The sequence below is a fragment of the Rhinopithecus bieti genome, unplaced genomic scaffold (genome assembly GCF_001698545.2).
Source record: "Rhinopithecus bieti isolate Rb0 unplaced genomic scaffold, ASM169854v2 scaffold_5882, whole genome shotgun sequence".
NCBI classification, from domain to species: domain Eukaryota; kingdom Metazoa; phylum Chordata; class Mammalia; order Primates; family Cercopithecidae; genus Rhinopithecus; species Rhinopithecus bieti.
The window spans coordinates 256,227-277,336 of record NW_016805188.1 but is presented as its reverse complement, the minus strand read 5'-3'; the positions used below and the strand labels follow the sequence as shown (position 1 = coordinate 277,336).

The window sequence follows — 21,110 nt, the reverse complement described above, 5'->3', positions numbered from 1 at the left end:
TAAAAATGTGCAAGATATTTACATAGATAGATAGATAGATAATGAAGCCTATTATCTAAACATATTAGAAAATGAATTAGGAATATCTGCCACCCCCTTGTCTTGGGTTTCTAGATTGTGAGCTTTATAGAATATAATTAAACATTGATATTCCAATAAAGAACTTACTCACTATCTGGTATTCCAGAAACTCAGAGAAAATTATTTTTCCCGCTAAAGAGGGTGAAGTAATTGATATGTTTGTCCACACACAGACACATATATTTGTTCATTGAATGCACAAAAAGTGCTATTTTAATAGAGAGACACAAAATATTACATATTCATGGGACTTAGGGACAAAACTATGCCTTGGAAATTTTCTGGAAAGTCACATAAACTCCAGAGAAGTTGATGTAAAGACACCTAAAGATCTTCCCAAAGAGTGATCTTGGTTTTGATAGCGGCAGTTCTACCAATACAAATACAAAAGAGTCAACAAATGGACAACTCTTTAGATTACACTTATGACTCAAGTAATTCATAGGCATTCCAGCGAAAACTGCACAGAGCTCTCTCTGCTGTTACTTGCAAAAGGCTAGCACGGAAATATCTTGTGCTCATGTGAAGAGTTGGCCCATATTTCCTTGCGTGTTATCCTGAAAGCAACAAATGACAGAAAAGAGTGATGAACATCTAAGCCACAGCTTTGTGGGGGTCAATTTATGGATGATTCATCTTACGGTTAAGTAAAGCTCCAAAAAATGTAATGAAGGAAACTATGAAATTGTTACAACAACTTGGCTCACTTTCTTAATCTGGGGAAATAAAATCAATCTGACCTAAATTTACTCTGGCCCTAACATTTTACTATGATTTAAGCTATTCACTGAAATTAACTGGTAAATGGCAGAGTCAAATGTTTTCAGAAAGTTACAGGATGATAATGACTCAGGGACAAAGTGACCCAGAAAACGGATGTCACAGCAGCCCAGGTTCTGAGTGTCAATACATACTGAAACAGGACAGAGAAAAAACTCCAGGGGGATCTTTCTTCCAAGTTTGCAAATGTGGCCTTTCTTTTTCCAAGATAATGTCATACTGAGAAAAATCTGAACAAGGGGGGAATATGCTGTTTCCTATCACTCTTTCTGGTATATTTGTACTACAGGGGGCAAACATGGTGACTTTAACATACGACACAGGCCACCGAAGGCTACAAAAAAAAAAAGAAAAGAAAAAAGGAAACAAAAATCCTTTTGATTATTAAATAACAACAAGCAATAGCTTGTGTGTTTGAGTTCCCTCTCCAGCATAGGAAATCACTAGTTCTGCTCCCTCTGAGATACAGAGAAGGGGTAGAGTCTAAATTCTAACCGTAGTTAAGAGAAAAGAATTACCTCTGCATTAATGAGCAATCTGACAGCTTCCATGTGGTCAGGCAAATTTTAAGTTAGAAGGAACTTTAAGCAAGACTTCCTCATTTCATTGACCAGTTTAATGTAGGTCAAATATATATACATGTACTATAGCCAGACACTGTGGAGATTTAGGATATTTAGAGATAAGTAAAATCCAGTACTTGATCTGATGGAGTCTAAATATACTGGGGTAGGTAGTGACAATGTGGTAAGAGTTGTGTGAGAGGTAGGTATCACTCAGAGTTTTTAGCTTCAAGCAACAGCAAATGACTGTGGCAGATCCAGACTGAAGAGCAACACACCAAACTTCAGTCCCAGAATTGCTGGGAGGGGCTTAAGAATCAGGCACATGGCTTATGAAGCCAGAGCAGCAGCCAAAGCAATGCCACTGAATAGGTTCCTTGTTTCTGCTAAGACCCAGGAACCACAATTTGCATGACCAACGCCATGAGCACTGGACTCTGAACCCCAAGGCCACCACAGTCACATCCGGAACAGCATGTTGTTTGCACAGCTGCCTCTGCTCACCACAACAGTGGGTTCTCTTCTGTCCCTGCTTCTTTGTGTCATCAGTTCCTAATCCCTGGTCCCAGATAGCCATGTCTGATTGCCATTCTAAGTGCTTTGCCTCTCCCTTATCTACAAGGGCAGCTGGGACAGTAAGTCATTGGGATTTCAGCTTCTATGTTGGTTGTAACCATTGCATAAGTCAGTACAAGAAACATGGTAGGGTTAAGGAGGTCAGAAGAGACTTTCTTAAGGAAGTGATCCTGAGCCATGTGCTGAGGATGAGCTAAGGCCCCAACTTTACATAGCTGGTGATACTCACACAAGCAGGCTAAGGGGCCTCCTGTCCTTATGACATAATTAGAGGAGAGCTGGGAGTACTTTCCAGACAACAGCCACCTTCACCAGCCAGCCCTTTTGTCTGATGGTCGACACAAAACTCATTGTATGAGTCAGCAGGATCTAGAAGGTTCACTTCCTCCACAGTGGCTGACAGCTAGAAGACACAGCAGAGCATGTGGGGACCAGAAGAATCCCATAGAAGCAGAGGTGTGGGGAACTAGCAACTGTTGAAAGAATTCCCTTCCCTGGGGGAGGAGATCAATGGTTAAGAACGATTTAAATAGTCCAAAGTGCAGAGTTTGTTCTTTAGAGCCAGTAGATTAGGTAACAGGGGAAGGGATCCATAAATGCTGGAGCTGATAATCGGAAATCATAGATAGAGGTAGGGCCAGGTCTCCAAGGCCATGGGACTGAGGACTCTAGGGAGCCCAGTCCTTGGGAAGCTGTTAGAAAGGCAAGTGCAGAGCAGGGATTGGAGCTGGTAAACAGTGAGTGCTGACCTACTAGGGCTTTCATTTCGGGTACTGTCAAGGTTTCAATTGCTAGATTTAATACTTTGCCTTTCTGCAAATAAAGGCTATGGGAGCCACACCAGACTAGACCGCAGGGGGATTCTGATAACAGTACTCGTCATGCATGGCATTTAGAGAGTTTTTTAAATGTAAATGTTTTCTGGGAGAGATAAAAATGGCATTAGGTTTTAACACACACACACCTTAGAGTTAATATCTCAGTTATTTTAGGCATTGATTGTTTATCACAAACATCTACATGTACATTAATGAGTTAATGAGGTGGGGATACAATAAAGTCTTGCCTTCAAATAGGAATGTAAGGCTGCATATGTACACACACACCCACGTAAACCAATGAAACGAGATACACAATGTGTTATGAGAGGAGCAGATACAATATTATGAAATTGATTAGGAGGAAGAGAATAACTCAGATTAAGACAAACTGAGGAGGACATCTTGGTGAAGAGTGTTCTTCACTGAGCTTTGGAAAAAATGAAATCTCTGAACATTTAAAGATGAGGAAAGATAATTTCAGGGAGGAGAAATGCCGTGCAGAACGCCATCTGTAGGGTTGGGTAAATTAAGAATTATTTGTTTTGGAAAAAAATATAATGACATAAAGGAAAGCTAGATTCTAGTAGAGAGTTGAGGAACCTGTGACAAGGAGAAACAGAACAGCTCAGTGTGGATCATGGGATGAGTCAAGGGGAAACTTCAAAGGGAATCTGGGTGGATTAGGTGATTTGGCAGCATGACAGCCCGGGATGCATCAGGGAGGAAGGGGCAGTTGGAACAGTAGGAGAGAAAGTGCAGAAAAGGGAAAGGAAACTTTTTCTTTGTCACTCAGAATGACATGGCAGATGTCATTCTGCTATCTACTTACTTTAGATGAATCCTTCTGTTATGTTTCTGAACCCAGACCCAGCCAGGACTTGTCTCTATTCGTTTTCTGGGCTGTGTCTAACAGGAAATAACAGTCTAGAGAGAGATGCTGTATGAGCAAATGGAGAAACACATTTGTTTTTAACATTCTCTGTTGCTGATTTTGGGAAAAAAATGTGAAACAATTATTGCACATTGCATTTTACTAAGTTTTACATTTTTTCCCCTTCTCCTTAATTTTCTCTTTCTTGAATTTTGAACAAAATAATACTGAAATACACAGAAGTAAAACACAAAACACAGAAATGGAAAGTAAAATGGAAGAAAATATCAAGAAAACTTTATTCTTACATTTTAAAGTGTTATCTTAAAAATCCAGAGCATTTTAGAAGGTGAAATGCCAAAAGGTCTCCATTATGTCTATAGCACCTTTTGAGTGACAGTCACAGTGCTGATGTAGGGGGAACTAGTTAGACACTGTCACTCACCAGGGAAGACTTTATTCACCTGTTCCACAGGGCAGTGAGGCACCCTCAGCTCTGAATCACCGAAAGAGAATCTGGTGGGGCAAGTTCCAGCTGCATGAGGATTTGTTTGCATAAATATTTTTTAGTTATTGCCAAGACTGAGGGTGCCTTCTTACTCCCTGGCAAACATTAAACCACTTTTATTTCCTTTCATAGAAATAAGATTATATTTACAGATTGTTCTTAGATATACTCACCTGATTTTTTTTTAATTGCTTTTCCACCTGCTTCCCCTTTCTTCTTAGGGTGAAACTCTAGCCATACGCCCTCTTCTGGTTTCGGGTGAGGAGCCTGAATTGTGGGTATCGTAGTTCTCTTGCCTTTTGGGGTTTCTGGTTGAGCAGCCTTGAAGCCACACCGGTAGAACTTCAAGTCCCAGGTGGCTCAGGAAGCAGGGGTGCAGTTGCCTGCCTGCATATGGAGCAAAGCGTGTTTGAAGAGTACCCGGTTTTGGTAGAGTGACTTCTATTCACTAAAACCATGTGTCTGAACTGAAGAAGCTGGGGCTCACTTCCACAAATGTAAGTGCTGCTTTTCAAAAAATAATATTCCTTTCACTATTGATATGTGCTACACACTAGGAAGTTGTATAATTTCCAGAAAAATTTAACAAACCAACTGCTTAAATCAAGTCTTGCTTTTAAATAAAGGGAAGGTAACTGTTATTCTGTGGGCTTATGGTACATGTGTTAGAATAAACCTCATGACACAGAATAGAATAATACCTTGAGACATGGTTTAGAATAAAGTAGTTTATTTTTAAAAAGCAGGAACCCATGTGGCATTAACCATCAAAGGCAAAAACAAAACAAAACACTCTGAGTTGCTTAAAATATGTAGATGGCTGAAATCCCCTAAAAAGTTTAAATATTTCAAAAAGCATACAGGCATGTTTAAAAGACTGTGTTTTGAAGTTAAATAAAGTTGCAATCAGCAGCCCCACTGCTTATTAGATTTGTGACCATTGACAAGATGTTTCACCTCACGAAGTCTCAGTTTCCTCATCTGTAAAGTGCGCATAACCTACCTCATAAGGTTAATAACATTAAATTAGCACAGTGGGTTGTACCGAATAGATAGGTGATAAATGATGGAGGGTAACTTGGCTTCATCCTAATTAAGTTTCAGTTAAGTTTGGAAAACACACCAAAGAAACAAAAAGACAAATATTGTATGATTCAACTTACATGAGGTATCTAGAGTAGTCAAATTCACAGAACTGAAACGTAGAATGGTAGTTGCCAGGGGCTTGGGGGAAGGAGAAATGAGAGTTGTTTAATGGATGTAGAGTTTCAGTTTACAAGATGAAAACACTTGGAGACTGTACAACAACGTAAATATATTTAATACTATTGAACTTACAGTTTGTAAGTGTAAACACTTACAAATAGGATGGTAAATTGTATGTTAAGTTTTTTACCACAATTAATAAAGATAGATTTTACAAATTTATTTTAAGATCAAAAGCATGTAGTGAAAATTCCAGTGCCTTCCATTTATTAAAGGTCTTCCTAATTCCCTAAAAATGTCTTAAGTCTATATTCCGTGGGTCTAATTTAGGATTGATATTAACTTATCTGTGTTAATGTCTGGTTTTTACATAGCAATTACTAGGCGATAATGATGAGTTTCAGGTATATTCTTAAAGTGATTCTTTTATGCCCCCATTAACTTAATTACATGATTATCATTTATTCATAATAGTGATTTTAATATAATTTCATGGATAGTGTACAGAATCTAGAAATTCTGAAGTCATAATTATTAGTTACAATTTGCTTAAAAGCTTTAGTTATGACTCATTTTAAAACTTAAAGCAAAATATTATTTATTCCAGTTTTCTCAACTTCCTTGTAGCTAATTTACAAATGGAATATTTTATCTGTTTGTGTTTTAGAGATAATATAAACTATTAAGGCAAAGTTTGTTAAACATCATCTTATCTTAAAATGTATTGGCTGATTTGGAGGACAAAAGACATTTTGGAATTATACTGATTTTGAACTTGAAGACATGTCTGTTGAATTTTTAGAGAATTTTTTCTTGAAAGACCACACATATGCCTAGGTGTCTATGAAGACTAAACATCTCTTATGGTATCTGGTGATAACTGAGGGTGATAACGACCAGCATTTTAGATGAGTGTGCAGAGTTTTATATGTGATATGCCATATATTAATAAATGTAAACACTATGTCAGCAAGTCCAGGATAGCATTAGAATGAAACTTGTAATTCTCCAAAGGTGGAGGAAAGCTGCAGAGGCACTGAACACAGTATGCTTCTAAAAGGGTGGCTTCTTTTTTGTTGTTGTCAAATGCTGTCTATGGTGTAGTGTCTCTGGGAAGTGTCATTTACTTGTTTGACAAAGATTTCTAGCAATCCTGCAATATACTCCCACTGGGCTGAGTTTAGAGGCTAGAAGAAACTCATGCATAGCCTTTGAGGGGATCCTTATCTACTAGCAGAGATATGTCCTCATAAATAGTTAAAGAGAGTAAGTGCTAATTCATTAGTCATTCATGCACTTCATAGAGTCACTCCACAGAAGGTGTGATGCTCAGTATCAGGGGATTAAAAACACCTTCAAAACCTTTCTTTCAACTATAATTACCGGAGATGAAATAAATAAATAAATAAATAAAAAATAAATAAACTTGAGAGATGTATATGAGTCATTAAAAAGCAGAGTGGAGTGACTTCCTAAAACACAGAAGAGACGCGTACCCAGGCTGCCAGAGGAAGGGGCAGTCACAGTGCCCCGAATTTCAAGAGGACATTGTGGGAGGTGGTGGAACTTTAGGCAGGTCTGGGGAAATGTGCAGAGCTGAGATTGGCAGGAAAAGGTAATGAAAGTATCTCATGTACAGCAGTATTTTCCAAACTTTGTGTACATTAAATGATTTTTGGGAACAGATGGACTGATCAATCAATAACATTAAGATGACAGATTGAGAATGTTTTATTTTTTGACTTACTTTCAATTCTTCAGAAATAAGTTTTGCTGTTTTTGATGTGACTTAAAGCTCTCCTAACACTTGTTTAAGTTTCCTTTATAACATTCACAGAATAAGCAATAAATGTTAGCAGGCAAAAAGTACTTGGTTTAATATGATTGCTCCTTTAAAATAACATTTATATATAGTTATTGCCTATTTATTACAATAGATATCGGTTTTTTTTCATTTATGGTACTAATAAAATTAACCTTTCAAGTATTTATCTTACTTAAAATAAGAGTGAATTTACAGGAAATATTAAGTAAAAAGTAGTTCAGGTGGCAATTGGTAGTGGAGAAATCATGATGAGGTACCAGAATGAGTGAAGTTTGGGAAACACTGAAGTAGGGGGAATATCAAGCACAAGAATTAGGAAGTGAAATTGAATGGGCTATTTTTACATGTAGCTGGAAAGAAAGGAGGGATATTGGGTATTCCATGGAGGGTATTCTAGGGGATTTTGGATGATAATGCTGGAATAAGGTTGGCTGTAGAAGCTTTAAAGGGATTTATTCTTCAGCGGCTAGATAGCAGGGGGTTCAAAACGGTTCTGACCAGGAGCTGACTGTGGAAATCCATACTTTAGGGGGTTCCTCCTGGGCATAGTGTGCAGGAGGATTGGAGCATAGGGAACATGACGCCAGGAGAGCTCTTTGGAAATAGGTTTCCATAAGCTGAACATGAATAGATGAGGAGTGGTAGGAATTAAAATGGAAAAGAAGCAGGGGATGAAGGAATCATTCGATAAAAAAGAAAACTGAATGATAATAATGACAGTGATGGCCAAGCTGCTCTTGAGTTTTTATTTATTTTATTTTATTTTTTAACTTTTATTTTATGTACAGGGGTACACTCGCAGGTTTATTACATAGGTAAACTTATGTAATGGGGGTTTGTTGTACAGATTATTTCATCACCCAGGTTTTAAGCCTGGTACCCAATAGTTATTAATCTTGATCCTCTGCCTCGTCCCACCCACCACCCTTCAACTGGCCTCAGTGTGTGTTGTTCCCCTCTATGTGTCCATGTGTTCTCATCATTTAACTCTCACTCATAAGTGAGAACACGCAGTATTTGGTTTTCTGTTTCTGTGTTATTTTGCTAAGGATAATGGCCTCCAGCTCCATCCATGTCCCCGCAAAATACATGATCTTGTTCTTTTTTATGGTTATGTAGTATTCCACGGTGTATATGTACTACATTTTCTTTATCCAGTCCATCATTGATGGGCTTCCATGTCTTTGCCATTGTGAATAGTGCTACAATGATCATACGTGTGCATATGTCTTTATAATAGGATGATTCATATTCCTTTGGGTATATACCCAGTAATGAGATTGCTGGATCGAATGGTATTTCTGTCTTTAGGACTCTGAGGAATTGCCAGACTGTCTTCCACAATGGCTGAACTAATTTACACTCTCACCAACAGCATATAAGCATTCCTTTTTCTCTACAACCTCGCCAGCATCTGTTATTTTTTGACTTTTTAGTAATAGCCATTCTGACTGGTGTTAGAAGATATCTCATTGTGGTTTTGATTTGTATTTCCTTAATGATCAGTGATGTTGAGCTTTTTTTCATATGATTGTTAGCCACATGTATGTCTTCTTTTGAAAAGAGAGCTTCCAAAGGGAAGGGTGGGCCACCATCTTTGCATTTTCCACGTCTTAGTTGTTCCAGCCTGCGGGCGTTGAAGATGCCAAGTCGACCAAAGTGGAAGTGCTATCCCAGCACAGAACAGCTGCTCTATGAAAGCATGACCATACAGGTTCTTTAAGCAGGTCCCCGATCTCATTTCTTTTCACTGGGTGGAACCTGCTAACCGGGCCCTCCAGCCACTCCCGCTAGTATTCTCCCATCTACAGAAATTTGAAAACTCCCTGGGCCAGAACTCTCAGAGGGAGGAGCGGGCTGCCATCTTTGTTGTTTAGGCATCTGGAGATTTTAAGCTTGGTGGTCTGAGAGAAGGACAGTAGCAGTGAAGGAAAAGAGAGGGAACTGTTCTCGTGGGAAAATGCAGCTTTGTATCTCAGGTGATTTGAAATTGAGAGGAGAATGGACCTTCAAGCAGAAAAGGGAAACTACGTTGTTAATCATGTGGGATTGGAATTCTGGAGCGCCATCAGGGAGGGCCAGATAAATGGAGGAGACAAATATGTTCCTTATTAAAATGACACCTAGCTCTGCTTTTCCTCCTGCTCCACTTAAGGTTCCAGGAGAAGAGAGCTGAAGAAAGAATCTTCAGGTACTCGGGAAGACAGAGGAAGGGCATGCTGACTGTTTCCTCCCAGGTTTTATTTTCTCTTTGGGGTTTTCTCTTGGTTACTATGGCCACCACCTTGCCCAGAGATAAGAGGCTTCTTTATAGGGGCCTTCCTTAGAATAAACAGAAACATCTTCATCTCCAGCCAGAACAGACATCAGGTTTAATTTCCAGGAACGGTAGAAGAGTTTTGTATGTTTTCTATTTCCAGTGGGAAAACACCTAATTTAGATATTTCCCCAATACATGTAATATGTAGTAGACACTTCAAGATAGATACTGCAAAGACTTATGTACTCACCTCCCAGTTGAAGAAATAAAATATTAAAGATTAAAAAATACCCTCCTTAATCCTATTCTCTTTTCACCGTCAGAGGTTACCACTATCCTATCTTTGTCGGTATCGCTGCAGTGTATGTTTTTATTCTTTTATTTGTTTTTTAAATGCTTTTATTCTTTCAACTGCTGTGTATGTGATGATATCCATAAACAGTCTATAATAGTGTTTTGAATGTTTGAAAATTTTATGGAAACAATAAAGTATGCATTATTCATCTGCAACTTGCTCTTTTCTCTCTGCATTATACTTTTAAGATTAATCCATGTCTATTCTTATCGCACAACTTATTTTCATGGCTGTATGGCATTTTGCTATCATAAGTAGTCTATAAAAATATTATATTACATTCCTATTTGTGTCCAAATGAAACAATTACTCTAGTGAATATTTCCAGAAACTGATTTGCTGAACCATGGGCATGTGTATCTTCAACTTTATGAGATATTGAGAAATTGCTTTCCAAAACATTTATAACACATTATATTCCCAGCCAAAATAGGAGTTCCTGTTTCTATTCTCAACCCACTTGTTTATCTCAAATGTTCTAATCAAATAATCTTTCCAGATGTAACTGAAAGCCAGATGCTTGTGGCATCTGGGAGACTCAGATATGTTTGGAACACTCCCATTTTTAAAATACAGTGCAAAATTTGATCTGAAATCACCTCTCTGTTTCTCAACCTGTGATGTTAAAGATTGACTGACTTTTCCACAGACATTTACTTTCGTATTAATCATATGACTTTTCCATTTAACAGGCACTTACTTTAGTATTAATCATACTAATCACAATAATGATAATGATAATATTGATAGTAACTATTAGTGCCAATTGAGTACTTACTTTATGCCAAATGCATTAATTATATTATATTGTTTAATTAATTTTGGGGAGGGGCAGATAATGCTATTATACCTCTTTTAGAGATGAAGAAACTGATTCCCAGGAATCCTTATGTTAATAGTAAATAGAGATTGTTCGTCTATTCCGTCTAGGACAGTTGAGAAATGATAGATGGGAGCAAACTGAGAAGAGAGACATCAAATTATTACAATCTTTAACTTTTAAAAGTTTAGACTCTGGTTACTATGTAAATAATATCAAAAGAACATACATACACACATAATAAGAGGGAGATATCAAATAAGTGCTATATTTGTACTGAGAATAATTTAGTTTTGCATAGGAAGATTGGAAAATGATTCTTATGGGTGACTAAACTTTAGTAAACTCTGGAGTCTTGACAGAGGAGATTAATGAGGCAAAAATTGGAGGCAGTAGCTCTTTAGAAAATATGGGAAAGTGGCAACTACAGAATATTTTTGAGAAAGTTAATTAATTTATTTAATCTTTAATTAAACAAATAATTTCTGACCATCTATTGAGAGGTTCTGAGGCTACATTCTGGGATACAGCAGTGAACAAACAAGATGCCATCCCTCCTCATTGATGGCAGTGCTAAGAGATGTACTTGGGGAAATGGGGGCAACAATATGAAAAGAAAAAGATTGAAAGGATAAGTCACATCCAATTTTGAAGGATTTTCAAATACCAGCCTAAGAAGTGTGCACGTTATTTCCTGAAGGCAGTGGGGAATCAATATGGGTCACTGAGACAGAAGTAGCACCATTCAATCATTTATTCAGTTAGCATGTATTTTACCTGTATTTTGCTTAGCACTGGATACATAGGGATGAAAGAGGTTATAGTGCCATGAAAGTGACAAATACACTTATAAAATTTATAATACAATGTAAGAACTGTGCCAGAGGTTTGCACAGGACAGTGATACCTAACCTAGGCTGTGGATGTGCAGTGAGGAGAGAGAGGAGAACAGTGGAAGATATTCTAAGATGGTTTTTTTGGGTAAAGAAATTTGCTTGAAAAAATCTGCCAACTTGATTTAGACATTTATAAAATAACATGTGTTTTGCTGATTTCAAAAGCATTGCATATTCATTATAGAAAATCTATGAATCACAATTATACTTACCAAGGATGCATACCTTTAAGGTTTGTGTGTGCATTAGTCTGTTCTCATGTTGCTATGAATAAATACCCAAGACTGGGTAATTTATAAAGGAAAGAGGCTTAATTGACTCACTGTTTTGCATGGCTGGGGAGACCTGAGGAAACTTACAATTATGGCAGAAGGCACCTCTTCACAGGGCAGCAGGAGAAAGAATGAGTGCCAGCAGGGAAAATGCCAGACACTTACAAAAGCATCAGATCTCATGAGAAGTCACTCACTATTACAAGAGTAGCACAGGGGAAACTGCCCCCATGATTCAATTACCTCTCATCATGTTCCTCCCACAACACATGTGGAGTATGAAGATTACAATTCAGTATGAGATTTGGGTGGGGACACAGCCAAAACCATATCATTTCACCCCTGGCCCAAATCTCATGTTCTCACATTTCAAAACACAATCATGTCTTTCCATTAGTCCCCCCACAAAGCCTTAACTCTTTCCAGCATTAACCCAAAAGTCCAAATTCAAAATCTCATCTAAGACAAGGAAAGTCCCTTCTCCCTATGAGCCTGTAAAACAAAAAACAAGTTAGTTACTCCCTAGACACAATGGGGGTACAGGCATTAGTTAAATACACTCATTTCAAATGGGAGAAATTGGCCAAAACAAAGGGCCTGTAGGCCCCATGCAAGTCTGAAATCCAGTAGGGCAGTCATTAACCCATAAAGTTCCAGAATGATCTCATTTGACTCCATGTCTCACATCCAAGTCACACTGATGCAAGAGGTGGACTCCCATGGCCGTGGGCAGCTCTAGCCCTGTGGTTTTGCAGGGTACAGCCCACTTCTAAGCTGCCTTCACAGGCTGGCATTAAGTGTTTGTGGCTTTTCCAGGCATATGGTACAAGATGTCGGTAGATCTACCATTCTTGGGTCTGGAGGACAGTAGCCCTCTTCTCACAGCTCCACTGGGCAGTGTCCCAGAGCAGACTATGTGTGGGGACTCCAATCTCACATTTCCCTTCTGCCCTGCCCCAGTAGAGGTTCTCCATGAGGGCCCCACCCCTGTTGCAAACTTCTGCCTGGATATCCGGGCATTTCCATACATCCTCTAAAATCTAGGCAGAGGTCCCCCAACCTCAATTCTTGACCTCTGCCCACCAGCAGGCTCAACACCATGTGTAAGCCACCAAGGCTTGGGGGTTGCAGTCTTTGGAGCAATGGCCTGAGCTGTACCTTGACCCCTTTTAGCCATGACTGAAGCTGAAGCAGCTGGGATACAGGAAACCATGTTCCAAAGCTGCATAGAGCAGAGCAGCCCTGGGCCCTGCCCACAAAACCATTTTTCCCTCATAGACCTCTGGGCCTGTGATGGGAGGGGCTTCCATGAAGTCTCTAACATTCCCTGGAGACATTTTCCCATTGTCTTGGTGATTAACATTTGGTTCCTCATTACTTATGCAAATTTCTGCAGCAGGCTTGAATTTCTCCCCAGAAAATGAGTTTTTCTTTTTTATCGCATCATCAGATTACACATTTTCCAAACTTTAATGCATTGCTTTCTCTTGAATGCTTTGCCACTTAGAAACTTCTTCTCCTAGATTCCCTAAATTATCTCTCTCAAGTTCAAAGTTCCACAGATCTCTAGGTCAGTGGCAGACTGCTGCCAGTCTCTTTGCTAAAGCATACCAAGAGTGACCTTTACTCTAGTTCCCTATGAGTACCTCATCTCCATCTGAGACCACCTCAGCTTCAACTTCATTGTCCATATTACTATCAGCATTTTGGTCAAAGCCATTCAGCAAGCCTCTTAAGGTGTTCCAAACTTTTTCACATTTTCTTCTCTTCTGAGCCCTCCAAGTCTCTAGGAAGTTCCAAACTTTCCCCCATTTTCCTGTCTTCTTCTGAGCCCTCCAAACTGTTCCAACCTCTGCCTGTTACCCAGTTTCAAAGTCGCTTTCACGTTTCAGGTATCCATATAGCAGCACCTCACTTATTTTACCAATTTACTGCATTAGTCCATGTTTACACTGCTATGAAGAAATACCTGAGACTGGATAATTTATAAAAGAAAAATGTTTAATTGAGTCACAGTTCTGCATGCTGGGGAGGCCTCAGGAAACTTACAATCTTGGTGGAAGACACCTCTTTACAGAGTGACAGGAGAGAGAATGAATCCTAGCAGGGGAAATACCAGACACTTATGAAAGCATCAGATCTCGTGAGAAGTTACTCACTGTCATTAGAGCAGCATGGGGGAAACTTCCCCCATGATTCAATTACCTCCCACAGGGTCCCTCCCATGACACATGGGGATTATGGGGATAACAATTCAAGATGGGATTTGGGTGGGGACACAGCCAAACCATATCAGTGTGTATATCCTGTTAACCTTTTAATGCCAATAATAGATATTATAAATGAATAATTTTTAAAAGTTATATAACACTTTTAGTTCACTTACCTGGGTATTACACAATTTTGATATCTTCGTATATTCTTCTATAATACAAGTTTAAACTTTGCTCATTTGTATGTCATAATTTAAACAATCCTTTGTTCCTTTATTGGTGAAAACACTTGTTTTTTTTCTAATATTTGTTATTGTGAATAGCACCATGTTGCACATTGTTCAAAAATCCTAGGACATATCTGATTTATTTTAAAGATAAATTTCTAGAATTTGAATTGTATGTCCTAACATATAAAAGCATTAGACCATATTATAGAGGAGAAGGAAAATCCTTTTAAAAGATTTAAAAATAGGCTGAGCACAGTGGTTCATGCCTGTAATCCCAGCACTATGGGAGACAGAAGTGGGGGGTATCACCTGAGTTCAGGAGTTTGAGACCAGGCTGGCCAAAATGGTGGAGCCCTGTCTCTACTTAAAAAAAAAAATTAACCAGACATGGGGTGCCACATGCCTGCAATCTCAGCTACTTGGGAGGCTGAGGTAGGAGAATCGCTTGAACCCAGGAGGTGGAGGTTGCTGTGAGGCGAGACTGTGCAACTGCACTCCAACCTGGGTGACACAGCAAGACTCTGTATAAAAGAAAGAAAGAAAGAAAGAAAGAAAGAAAGAAAGAAAGAAAGAGAGAGAGAGAGAGAGAGAGAGAGAGAGAGAGAGAGAGAAAGAAAGAAAGAAAGAAAGAAAGAAAGAAAGAAAGAAAGAAAGAAAGAAAGAAAAAGAAAGAAAGAGAAAGAGAAAAAATTAACAAGGGATTGAATTGATGAAACTTGCATTTTAGAAAGATTATCCTAAAAATAATTTGAAGGGCAAATAGAAAAGATCGGAGGCAGTTTACCAGGTCAGATTTACCACGAAAATCTAGGTGAGAAAATAATAAAACCTGCACAAAAGAAGTCGAATTACTAACGGAACGTGGCAGAAGATTTTAGAGATACTAATTTTGTAGAAGTTCATGGACTGGCAACAGTGACTGGGGCGGGGGGGGCCACAGGAGTTAAAACTGATTGTGGATTACCTCTCAGTTTCTGACATAGGTATCTGATTGGGTGGGTGGTGATGTCCTCATTCCTTTCAACAGGAAAGACAAGAGAAGCAGGTTTGGAAGGAAGAACAGATGAGTTGAGGTTGGCCAACTTTGACGTACCCGTGGCCATCCATGTGGAGAAATTCCTTGAGCAATGGAACAGGTCTTGGAGTCAGGAGGGCAAATGGTTTAGAGATTAACAGACGTGGAAGTCAGCAATCCTTCAGTGTAGCTATAATCATGGGTGTGGGTGACTCTCCCACGGATGTTAAGAATGGCAGCATGAGAAGTTTAGGGTGCCTATGGTGCTGCCCTCTGATAACATTAAAGTTTAATCAGAGAAAGAAACAGCCATAGAGGAGACTGAAAAGGAGAGATCAGAGAAACAAGAGAAAATCCCAATGGAAGGTAGAGTGAATAAGGACAAAGAAGGAGAACTTCTCAAGAAGGGAAAAGCTAACAGTGTCACATGTCACAGAAATGCCAAATAAAAGAGAAAAATGTCCTTTAAATGTCACTGGAAGTCTTCTCTAGAGCAGTTTCAGTAGAGTGGCAGGGATAGGCACTAGAATGTCATGATTGTACCTGTGATTCAGGAAGATGACTGTCCTCGCCATGGACAGAATGACTTAGGGAAGGAAGAGACAATACAATAATGTGGGAGACCAGTGTGGTGAAGATGGGACCAGGACCCCAGAAAGGAAATAATAAAGGCTAACCCAAGGCAGGCACCATGATATCAGAAAGAAAGCTACTAGGTAGTGGATTTATCAAGTAGATGATGATAATGTGTGAGAAAGATGATGGAGCTCAAGAAGGCTCTTCAAGAGGGCTCTAAGATTTTTGTTTAAAACGACAGAGAAGATAGTGAAACTATTCCAAAAGGCAGAGCTAAGGAGAAGAAATAGGCATTTTTGTTAATGGAGATAAGGAAGAAGAGATATACTGATGTGAGGTATATATGGAGGTGCCTGAGGGTAGGGTCGGTGTTCACATGGAGACATCAGGAAAGTGAATGCTACAGTTCTGCAGCTCTTGGGAGGGGTCTTGGTTGGGGACAAACATCATTGAGCTTTTGCATAAAAACAGGGATTTCGAATCATGGAAAAGGATGGAACGACTCAAGGAGATCACTGAAACTGAGAAGAAACAAACAACCAAAAAACCCTTGAGAAATATTTAAATAAACAGATATCACAGGAGGAGCCACCGAAGAAAACAGGGAAGAGATGATCAAAGCAATAGCAATAAAATAAGAATATTATTTCAAATGAGTTTATATTTTTTGGTAACTAGGTGAGCTATAAGAAACAAACTTTCTTTTCACAGGCTACTTGAAAAAAATAGATTGAATTATAGGTGAGGTGATGAACTGGTTTTAGGAAATTGAGATCATGACCGAATGAGACCACACCACAGATCACAGCAGGAAGAGGATCAAGGAAATCCCTTAGGATCTGGGCTTTTCCCAATTCTTGCTTTGTCCTGGAAAATATATTTTAAGAATATCTACTGTAATAATGTGATTTACTAATATGTTGTCTTTGAGTTATTTTTTTCCAGATTCTATGTTCTTTTGGTATGAAGTTGAACACCTAACTTTAATTCTACGCAATAACTTCTGACTTAGTTCCAACTGCGAGTTACAGCAAAAAGTTTATGATCAAGGCACTTGCTAGAAACAATGTTTTGACTTCATTGAAAATCCATCAGACGCAAAACTTTACACCAGACTTTCTCTTCCATTTATTTCCAATTCTAAAAAAATTATATTAATATGCAAATAAAGTAGAATTCATATATCAAAAATTAAAAATTTACTGAAATTTGTTCATTGAAACACGGCTGTAAATTTAATTATAGATCCTTGAACTAGGTGCTAAGAAAAGGCTTCTTTATCCTTTCCTAATTGAAGAGAATGGTAGCGTCTCCTACTCACTAGATTGTACTCATGTTTGGATGGATAATTTTAATAAACCGAAAAGCAGTACACATATTCTTGTTTTAGAATATCAAGTATAAAGTATCATCTTTAAGATGTGGTGCTTAATTCCTCCTTATTTTCATGAAGCTTACAAACTTACAGTGTGAATGCAATTTTATGTTTTGCCTGTAATTCAACCTATTTTTCTGTAGTCACCTGTGAAAAGTATGTTTGTTAGAGCTCACCTAACCAAAAAATATAAACTCACTTTTTCTATCATTGGCGTTTCATTCAGTTTTCCAGGTTGATCTTATAAACAAGTTGATCAATTATGTGGGAAGTGCTTTCCACTTGGACTTGGATTGAGACACAAATGTCTCAGGATGTTCAGGATGAAAAAAGATGTTTGAGATATTGTGCCAAATAGAAAGACTTGAAGATCACATTCTAAGGAATTGAGCAGGCCGGGCGCAGTGGCTCACGCCTATAATCCCAGCACTTCGGGAGGCCGAGGCAGGTGGATCACAAGGTCAGGAGATCGAGACCATCCCTGCTAACGCGGTGAAAACCCATCTCTACTAAAAATACAAAAAATTAGCCGGGCGTGGTGGTGGGTGACTGTGGTCCCAGATACTGGGGAGGCTGAGGCAGGAGAATGGCCTGAACCCGAGAGGCGGAGTTTGCCGTTAGCTGAGATCACGCCACTGCACTCCAGCCTGGGTGACAGACAAAAAAAAAAAAAAGAATTGAGCAATAAATTGAGCAATAAATTCAAGCTTCAATATGTATCCAACTATAATATTTATAAAGCTAATAAGGAGAACCCTAAAGCAATTCTTCTGTATAATTAAAAATCCAAATAATATAAAAGCATGTACATACATAAAAATTACATTTTAAAATGCAAATGGAAACATGTCTGGCTTCCTTTTTTTTTCACTTAATATATTTTAGTGATGAGCCCACATTGTTTATGAAGGTACCACTCTTTCCACTATGATTATGTAATTTTCCAGCCATTACCTATTATTACCAGAGCCACAATGATCATTTTTGCATAGAAACAGGTTGTTAAATTGAAAAAATTCATTAAGATTCCAAGAACGATTGATTTCAGATACCAGAAAGAGGTATCTGACAAAAATCCCAATTGGCAATATTTTCACAAATCTTGAGCTCCTCGCTGACTTCCAAGTTGCAGGAAAAAATAAAGGGGGAATGAACAGTGAGAGGATTTTGTGAGAATGATTTTTGAAGGACTATCCTAATCCAGAGGGCTAGGTGAAGAGACGAAGGATGCTATTGCTTCACCTCATTGCACATTCCAGGAAAGCTTGGTGTGTTTGCCTGCCTGGAAACCAGGGCTCAGGGAGGCTTTAGCTGACTTAAAAATGGGATGCATCATTCACTTCACAGGTATAGCCATTGAAAGCTTCTCAGGATCTTCCAAAGTGCATGCATGCACGCACACACCATCTTCATGATCAGCAGCAGCAGCAATAAATATTTGCTGGTTGTCGAAGCTTCCAACTTTGGAGCCATCAGTAGCAGAAGCTAGCTAGTTAGTTGGGTGATGGAAGAGGTGAGGTGGAAAAAGAGGAGATATGCACTTGTACCCCTCTTCCCCAAAGGCTGTAGACCCATGTAGTGTGGAGAGGGGAGGATCAGTCTTGCCCTGGGAGACTGGCATGCTGATGAAAATTTACAAATAATACTGCATTTTGAAACTTAAAATAACCCAGGACTTTTTCTATTTTTAATCTAAGAGTGACCAGGAGATACATGGGACCAACTGGGGAAATTTCATCAGTGGTATTTAAAAAATTTCCCCAATGAATCAATTGTTTAAAAGCACAGTGGGGACAAAACACAGTTGCACTTTGTTACATCTCACCAATTGCTCTTAAGAAGGTTACATACTTATCTTTGCTCACATATAAAGAGAGCATTCATTTTTAAACAAAGACAACATGCTAGCTATGGATTTCCAGAGCAAAGGTAGAATTAATGAATTTAGACTAGGAATAACTGAAACCGAATCAGTACTCTAGAGCTACACTTTCCAGTCAGGTAAATGTTAGCCACAAGTGCCCTTTAAACTGACGAAAATCGACAATTCAATTTCTCAGTAAAACTAGCTAGATTTCAAGTGTTCAACAGCCTCATGAAGTGTGTTCAACAGCGACATGAATGTAGCTATTGTCTACCTGATTGGATAGGACAGATATAGAACATTTCCAAAATCAAAAAGTTTTTGGTTCTCATCACAGGTAGTAAATCATTTAATTCTCATAAAATATAGTGGAAAGGGAATAATTATTATTATTACTACTTAATAGATGTAAAATTGAAGATTGGAGAGTTTTAGAAGCTCGATCAGGTTCTTTGGTTCTGGGCCACATTTTCTTTCCTCTAACACACATTCATTGACTATCAAGGCAAGTATGAAATGTGTCAACCACTTTACTCTATGTCCGAAATATAAAGAGGCATATTCTGGAATCTAGAAATTTCTAAAAGAAGGAAACTAAGCCCATCTCCATGTCATAGCTTTGATGGCAAACACAGTCTTGTATCTGTTTCTAATATTTTCCATTTTACAATCCGTAAAATTTACCTACAGAAGTTAATATAACCAAAAGACTGTGAACAAATGGAAGCAGTTTTAGATAGCATTAGTGAATTGCTAAATAACTGCACTTGTCTACATTATCCTTTCATTTTGGTAGGATTGTCGAAGAAACTATTCACTGGTTTGAATGTGCGGACATGGTTTTGAGACCAAACTTGTTTTCTGCTGGCATTTGAACCCAGAGAGCTTTTACAAATGAAGATAGATAAAATTCACAATAAAATAGTTATTCACACTAAACACCTAGGAGTGTGTGAGAATAACAGTTTTATTGGGGAAAGGAAATACAGGGGCCAATTGAAAAAACATAAAGAATAATTAGCAGTCAGTGAGGTTTGAAACTCATTTCCCCTACAGGAAGACATGGGTCCAACTGGTACAGAGATTCAGCTTCACATTTTGCATTCTTGGAGACAGAAGCTCAAAAATGGAATCTAAGGTGGTCTTAAATGCAAAACCTCAAGCGGGTAATTTGTAATCCTTGGAGTTTAGGAGTCAAAAACAAGGGACAAGGTGGGCTCTGTCCACTTCTCTCCATTGTTACAAGCACTTTCCTAGTTCAGGCTACTGCCCTCGCTCTTTGTCTCTAGTTCTGCTTCAACTTTTGCTTTCCACCTTCCTAAAATGTAAATCACGGATGAGATCATGTTATTGACTGAACTTAAACTCCTCTGTGTCTTCTTTAGGCTAAAATTGAAGTTCCTCAGTCTGTCTTGTAAGTGTATCATGACCAGCCTCTGCCTTTCTCTGCATCCTTCCCTCTTGCCCCTCCCCCATCCTTGCCTCTGCCTCTTTCCCCACTGCTATGCCTCAGTCTTACTGAACTGCTTGCTGCTTCCTGGACGAGTTCTCCTCACTCTTGTTTTTACACCATTGTGGAACATTTTCCTTTTACCTGAAGCACTGCATCCTGCTTCTCCCTACAAATTTCACTGTGGAGCATTTGAACCCAGATAACTCAACCTCCAGAACCCATTTCATAAATTCTGCATAATTAGTCCATGGGGGGAGAGACTGAGAACCCCTCTTGGCCTCTTGCATTGCATGAGCCTGCTGCTTCTTTCTTCCCTCTCTTTAATTAAAACCTCAGACTGTGTCACATACTTCTTTTGAGTGTGACCAGCTCTCATCAAGGTCTTTCTTAAATTTGATTCACCAATTCAGATGACATAGTACCACTTCTCTCCCTTTAGAATATTTTTTAAAATTAAAAGCATAATAATAGAAATCCATCCCACCAAATAACCCCTAGTCATCTTGGAAGTTTTTTTTTTTTTTTTTTTTTTTTTTTTTGGGGGGGCTTT

The 21,110-nt window shown here is 38.7% G+C and overlaps 1 protein-coding gene and 1 long non-coding RNA gene across 3 annotated transcripts in view; one reads left to right on the top strand and one right to left on the bottom strand.

Moving 5' to 3' along the window:
* Window positions 1-263: 263 nt before the first annotated feature.
* LOC108529316 (uncharacterized) lies at window positions 264-4,449 on the bottom strand. Its single transcript, XR_001885489.1, has 4 exons — window positions 4,374-4,449; window positions 3,651-3,758; window positions 2,230-2,403; window positions 264-638 (listed from the first exon to the last, which is right to left on the bottom strand). It is a non-coding gene; the product is annotated as an uncharacterized LOC108529316 (long non-coding RNA).
* A 182-nt stretch (window positions 4,450-4,631) lies between these two features.
* MACC1 (MET transcriptional regulator MACC1) overlaps window positions 4,632-21,110 on the top strand; it is a 79,561-nt gene continuing 63,082 nt past the window's right edge. Inside the window, exon 1 of one of the 2 annotated variants that reach the window (XM_017871545.1) lies at window positions 4,632-4,697. The gene's annotated coding sequence lies outside the window, so the exon portion shown is untranslated. Of the gene's footprint in view, window positions 4,698-9,422; window positions 9,469-21,110 lie in introns of those variants that run through there. The other variant, XM_017871546.1, reaches the window with a different exon arrangement.